The 7494-nt window shown below is 39.6% G+C and overlaps 1 protein-coding gene across 5 annotated transcripts in view; it reads left to right on the top strand.

Moving 5' to 3' along the window:
* Positions 1 to 7494, top strand: part of Nfat5 (nuclear factor of activated T cells 5) — a 76821-nt gene that overhangs the window by 17068 nt on the left and 52259 nt on the right. The gene's annotated exons all lie outside the window — the stretch shown is intronic.

Raw genomic sequence — 7494 nt, 5'->3', positions numbered from 1 at the left:
CATTGCCTGCTCTTCCAAAGGTCCTGAGTTCAATTCCCAGCAACCACATGGTGGCTCACAACCATCTGTAATGAGATCTGATGCCCTCTTCTGGCCTCTAGGCATATATGCAGACAGAATATTGTATACTTAATAAATAAATATTAAAAAAAATAAATTGATTTATTTTTACTTTATGTGCATTGGTGTTTTGCCTGCATGTATGTCTGTGTGCGGGTTTCAGATTCCCTGTAGTCAGTTGTGAATAGCCCTGTGGGTGCTGGGAATTGAATCCCGGGTCCTCTGGAAGAGCAGCCAGTGCTCTTATCCTCTGAGCCATCTTTCCAGCCTGATTCTATATTCTTAAAGTTCCTTCTTCTCTATGATTTTCCTGCTCTATTGCTTTTCCTATTCTCATCTCTCTATGTATTTTTTTTAAATTTATTTTGTGATATGATGTATGTTTAAGTGTTTGTACTACAATCAGTGTGGAAGCCAGAGGAAAACTGTGGAGTAAGTAATCTTCACCTTTGTGTTGATTTCAGGGATTAAACTCAGGTCACCAGGCCAAGTATCTTTACCATCTTGAAGCCCTGTTTTTTTTTTTTTTTAATGTACTATTAGCCTCCACTCCCCCAAAACCATACAAAATAACAGGAAATTTAAAGTGTAGGGTTTGTTTGTTTGTTTTGTGGGCTTTTTTGGACATAATTTTCCTGCCCAAGCTGGTTTTGAACTTCCTGAGTAGCTAAGGATGACCTTGAACTGCTGCTGAATCTCCTGTTTCTACTTTCAGAGTCCTGGAATTACAGGATAAATTTATGCTACCCTGGGGATTGACTGTACACTTGGCAATTACTTAAGTGAGCTACATCCCCTGTCCTAAACTAACAGATAATGAAATAGCTGAATGACGTCTGTGGAACTCTTTAGTTTCCCATTTCCCCCAGTTGGCATAATGTGTACAGTGTATCCTATCTAAATACCTTAAAATACTAATATGCTTGAGAAAACTATACAATCTGGAAAATAACTCAAATAAATACATATTTGGTAGCAAATTAGTAAGTTGGCTTACACTTTAAAATAGAAAAATTTGTTAAAACAGAGTGTCACCTACCAGTTATTATTGGACTCTATAATCTTTCAGAAATAAAATATCCAGTGGACCTGCAGCCAGTACATTTTTCCAGCAGAGATGCCAAGTATGATGACTGTCAAGGCTGAAGTGTTTTTGTTTTTTGTTTTTAAACAAAAAGAATGTTGTCCCTTCAGTGCATAACGGGGTTGGCACACTGGAGATGTCAGGACTTAGTTGTAGAGTGTCTGATGTGAAACCTTAGCTTGGGATTTCATCTGCTTATCGAGGCAGTGAGCGGAGGAGGATAAGGGGAACACAAATATTTCCCAAGCCTTGTTTTGGAGTCGGTTGCGTTAAGGACACTTTCTATGCCTTATGGTAGTCATATTTACAAGGGTGCCGGGTATTGTTTTTGTTTTTATATTTAAAACAAGATGAAAGTGTTTACAAGTGGAATTTTCATTTTTATACCTGATGATTGGGCATTGGAGATGGCACGATTATAGACAGTGTCTATACCTTGGTAATCAAGGGAACTTCTATTATTTATGTAATAGTACCTGTTTGGGGCATTAATTCATGCCTTTAAAACATTTTATGCGTATGGCTATTTTGCCTGCATGTATGTCTATGCACGATTCTCAAGCCAGAAGAGGGCATTGAATCCTTGTAACTGGAGTTACTAGTGTGTTGTGAACTACCGTATGGATTATGGGAGTTGAACCTTGGCCAATTGTAAGAGCAACCAGTGCCCTCTAACCATTGGCACCATTTTTCATTTTTTTTCCCCTGGTGTTTTGAGACAGGGTTTCTCAGTGTAGCCTTTTTCCTAGAACTCACTTTATAGACCAGACTGGCCTCGAACTTACAGAGATCTGTCTGCTTCTGCCTCCCAAGTGCTGGATTAAAGGCATGCACCACCACTGCCCTGCTTTATTTTTGTATTTTTAAAGCATTCTCAACACAAAGTGTCATCTTTGCCCAGCATGGTAATGCACACCTTAACTGGAGCTACACAACAGAGAGACCCTATTTTAAGACAGGGTCTCACTATGTAGCCCTAGCTGGTCTGAACTCACTATATAAACAAGGCTGACACAACTCACAGAAGTTTCCCTGCTTTTTCATCCTTTTTCTTATCACAAATAGTTTTTATTAAGAATATTAAATATTAAAAATTTATTTATTTTTACTTGCCTGTCAAAAATGCTTGTGTGTGTTCACATATACATGTACATGTCTCTAGCCAAGAATTACCATGCAGAACTGCTTTTTTTTCTCTTTCATTTCATTTTAGGCATAAGTCAATTTTCATTGTGTTCAGCTTGATTATTTGAAAGTAAATCAGAGATTCTCGAGGAACATTATAAGGGAAATGAGCTTTCTGACAATTTCGGTGTTTAGTTTAACCCCAAAGCAATTGAATTCCCGTTCTCAGATCAATAAAGGTGAAGTGGAGACTAATAATTCAAAATCTATTAATAATACATTTCTTAGGAACAGATTTTGCTACTTAAACTACAGCTGCTCTATGAGCTGTGCCCCATTTTTGAATACCACCTTATTTGTGTGTGCTTATTCAGTGATTTATCTCCTAAAAAGATTGTTTATGAATCCACTGTCTATTCCAGTTTGAGTTTTTTTTGTTTCTTTGGCCTGTCTCCAAGTTTCTTATCGGAAGAAAACTATTTTATTTTTATTTTCCCTTTGTTTCATCACACATTTTTATGTCTGTGGGTGTGTCTTTTGCCTAGTGGTTGGTCCTTGAGAATACTCAATCAATGTTAATTGTAATTGTGTTACTAATGCTGATATTTTGCTGAGAGAAGAGTAAGAAAGTTATTGGTTGTCTTCCTAGACTCAATAAAGTGAGAGAGGAGGTATGGGGCTTGCAGACCTGTTTTTTTTTTTTTTTTGTGAAGTGACTAATAACAGAATAAAGCTGTAGACAGTGGTACTTAGGGCACTAATGCCCACCTAGGAAGAAAAAAAAAGTGCACTTTAAATTACAAATATTTTTCTTGCAAGGGCTTTATTTCAGGTCTCAGTACCCACCCACAAAGCAGCTCACAACTTAACTGTATCTCCAGTTCCAGGGAATCCAGTGCTTTCTTCTGACATTGATAGATAGGTTCTTGTACACACGTGGTAGGAATGTATACACTTAAGCATGCTCACATGCACGCGTGCACACACACACACACACAATTCTCCTTGGTTTTTTGGGACAGGGTTTCAGTTCTAGCTGTCCTGGTACTAGCTCTTGTAGACCAGGCTGGACTCAAACTCACAGAGATTCACCTGCCTCTGCCTCCCGAGTGCTGGGATAAAAGCGTGCGCCGCCACCACCACCTGTCCCCCCCCCCTTTTAAAAACCACAGTTTCAGCCAGATGTGGTGGTTCATGCCTTTGATCCTAGTACTTGGGAGGCAGAGGCAGATGGATCTCTGAGTTCAAGAACAGCTAGAGTTACTAGAAAGACCCTGCTTCAAAACAAACAAACACACAATTTCTCCTTCCCTCTTCTCCTACCACAGGGTAGGATTTCTATTTTAAGCTTGATGTGCATTATGTTGAAAGTTTGTTGAACATTGAATAAAGAACTAAATTGACCCAGAAGTAATTGGTAACGTAAATGGATCAGTTAGAATTTGTAGAGCAGGACCAAGCAAACAAGCCAGCCAGCTCATTTTCACATTGTTGCCTTTGTACCTAGACACATTAATTTGTTTTGAGTACCTAAAAATGCTGATTTCATTCCTTCTCCTTTTCTAATTGGTCTGAGCCCTTACAGCAAATTCCTAGTTTCTGAATCTGCTCCCAATTCTACTTATTTTCTTTCCTTGTGCCCTTGAACCAGTCATCGGACTGGGGGACTTTTGTCTTACCTCCATAGGAACCTTGAGTAGGTAAGGAGAGAAGCACTTTGTGGACTGAGCTTTGGTGCCCCTGTGTTTGACACTAGTGAGGTGGCCACAGGCAGGCCAGTACAGTGGCATTTGGCGCCCTCTAGTGTTACAGCTCCTTGTAGGATCTAAGCCCTACAAAATGTGAGCTGCAGTACTTCTGTACTCCAAGGAAGTTAAAATGCCTTAGCCCTTAGCAGAAGCTGAGTTCTGGATTATGTTTAGATAAGGACATGACCTTGACAGCTGTCAGTTTTACAGCTCCAGACCCTGAAGTATCTGAAATCCTCAGTTCCAAAGGCTTGACAAGTCTCTGGAAATCTTCCAATAACCACGATGTGTCTTTTGGATATTATAGCCTTCTGTCCTTCAGCCTCTGCTCTTGCTCTTTGTCTGGTTTCACTGTCTCATCCCAACTTGACCATCTCTGGGAACTCTTCAGCTCCCTCTTCTTCAGTTGTCAGCCAGCTACCTTGCCACTTTGAGCAGTTTGGCCTGCAAACTGCCATTCTTGCTTTTTATTGACTCTGCTTCTTGTGTTGGCAGTTCAGCCCTCGTTACTGGAAGCAGCAAGAAAGGACTGCTAGAGAGAAACCTTGTATTGGGCTTAGTGATGTAATACTGAGGCATGTATCACAGGGTGGTCTCCCAGCTAAGTCACCAAGTGAACCAGTATGCTCCTATAGCCAGAGAAAGGATCTGTTGACTGAAGTTTCTGTTCTACCTGGTCCTGCAGCTGCTCACTTCCAAAGAAACACACAGAGGCTTATACTAATTATAAACTGTTTGGTCTATTAGCTCAGGCTTATTAATTTGTTCATGCAACTTAAATTAAACCATAAATGTTTAGCCATGTGGCCTTGTACCTTTTCTCAGTGAGGCATTCATTCTCATCTTGCTGACTCTACATCTATCTGCCTTTCCTCTTCCCAAAATTCTTCTAGTCTGGTTGTCCTGCCTATACTTCCTTCCTAGTCAATCAGCATTCTATTAAACCCATATGAATGACAATTTTTTACAGTGTAGAAGAGCATTATCTCACAACATTTCCCCCTTTTTCTTTTCTAAATAAAAACCCTGAATCTTATCTCCTTTGTTTAGTCTTCTTCTTGACCATTATCTATAACTTGTAACTAACACGCTAAACAAAGATAAACATCCATAACCTATTTTTTTTGGAATGTGGGTGTAGTTTTCTGTGCTACTTCCTGTGATTGGGGGTGCTGGTAATGTTATGGGGACCCAAAGAAAATTTAGGATTATGGTCAAGTCCTGAGAGACTCGATCATCTTCAGCCAGCAACCTTGAAGCTGTTCTGGATGCAGAACTCAGAAGAAACTGCAACAGAGGTGCTCTGAAATGTTGGATCATCTGAGCCATCCATTCCCAGTGGAGATTTTCCAAGGGGTCTTCCTCAATCAAACCTTATTTTTCTTAACCAAGAATAAATCTATAGCCTTTATTTCCTGTGGAAACAAGCAAAACCTCTTCTCCAAAATAGCATATCTTTGACTTAAATTTTGAAGTCAAGGCTTCAAACTATATAGGTTAGATTAATCCAGCAGCATTTATAATCAAATGTCTTTTTTTGGGAGGGAGTAGTTTGAGACAGGGTTTCTCTGTGTAGCTTTGAAGCCTGTCCTGGCACTTGCTCTGTAGACCAGGCTGGTCTCAAAGTTACAGAGATCCGCTTCCCTCTGCTTCCCCAGTGCTGGGATTAAAGGCGTGCATCATCACTGCCTAGCTTCAAATGTCTTGTAGCATATGTTGCTCTTTGCTCAACAAACAATTCAAAACAACACAATAACATACAGTATCCAGATTCTCTGTGTATTTTCCACCTTTATGTGGCTTTTTAAAAACCTCTATTTTATTTTTATTTTTTAATTTTGGTTTTATGAGACGTTTGGCTGTCCTGGAACACACTCTGTAGACCACACTAACGTCGAACTCTCTGAGATCCACCTGCCTCTACCTGGGATTAAAGGCATGTTCACAACACCTGACTACTCTATTTCTCTCTCTCTCTATTTCTCTCTCTCTAGTTGTCTCTCTCTATTTCTCTCTCTCTCTCGACAAGGTTTCTCTGTAGCTTTGGTGCTTGGCTCTCTTTTTTTTAAAGGACTTTCTCTATCCTTTTTCTTTTCTCTCCCAAGCCTACGTATATTTTTTAAACACACTGTAAACCATTTAGAGGTTTTTTTCCCCCCTCTGAATCTCTCTTTATTATATATCTTTATTTCTGAGCACATGAGTCTTTAATCTACTAAACAGCATGGCTAGGATTAAAGCTGTGGCTTTGGGGATTGGTTCTACCCCATTCCTTAGTTTTCTCAGAGTCTAGGCTTCATGGTGGAGGTACTGGTGGAAACCATGTTTATTGTTACAACCCTGTAGAGTTGCAAGGTCCATGCCACCACCAAGAAGCCTGCCGCCTCCAGCTGCTCATAAATACCATTTAATTGTTTGGTAGCAGGCCTCTTAAAAGAGCTTCAAGGGTTTTTGCCACGATTGCTGAGTCAGGAAGCCTCTCTTAAGGGAGCTGTGCCTCTGCTTGCCTCTAGCAAAGAGAGCCCACCTGAGAAAATGCTGCTACCAAGAGCCTGTGTTTGACTCTGTTCTTCTGTGTCTAGAATCCTTTCCCAAACTCTCTCAGGTTTTATGTGGATATAATTGCTGAAAATTGGGCACCTTTTATAGATGGAAGTTTCTGTCCTGCCTGGTCCTGCAGCCGTTCAGTCCCAAATAAACACACAGAGGCTTATTAATTATAAACTGTTTGGCCTGTTAGGGATCAGAATGTATTTGCACTAACTTTTCATTATTTATGATGAGTTATAATGATGCATATTTATCCCTCTTAAATCTCTGTCATTTGCAAATTAGAAATATTCAAGTTATTGATGCAATGACCATTTCCTTCCTGCATCCTTGAGTGTAGTTGGTAGAAAGTTACCTATTTTATGAAGCTGACATTTCTTCATCATGTATAAAGGAATTTCTTCGGTTATTCAAGACAGGATTTCTCTCTGTATCCCTGACTGTCCTGGAACTCACTCTGTAGGCCAGGTTGACCTCTAACTCAGAAATCCCAGTGCCTTTTTGCCTTCTGAGTGCTGGGGTTAAATGTGCTACCACTGTCTGACTCTTCTTTCTTTTTCTTTTTTTGAACTTTTAAAAATCACTGAGTTAAACATAACTGTGCATGTTGCATTTTCCTGATTTCCAGGAGAACCAAAACAAACAAACAAACAAACAAACAAAAAACCACCTGCTTGCTATTTGTCATTCATAATTTGCTTCTTAAAAATCATTATTTGCTTCTTAAAAATAGAAGCCAAATTTTTGTCCATGAAGTTTAGCAGGGACATTTTTAGGAGCCCTACTTGTTCTTGTGCTTCTCACTTGTGCTTCCCCACTCTTTTTTTTGGTAAAACAAAAATTTAATAAATTGAATAGTGGGTTTATATGACCCATGGTGCTGTGCTAGTCTTATGGAACTGTCACAGAAGCATAAAACAAGAGCTG

Source organism: Microtus ochrogaster, chromosome 4 (assembly GCF_000317375.1).
Source record: "Microtus ochrogaster isolate Prairie Vole_2 chromosome 4, MicOch1.0, whole genome shotgun sequence".
NCBI classification, from domain to species: Eukaryota; Metazoa; Chordata; class Mammalia; order Rodentia; family Cricetidae; genus Microtus; species Microtus ochrogaster.
Note: the sequence above shows the minus strand (reverse complement) of the source record. Positions and strands in the feature narration are given on the sequence as shown.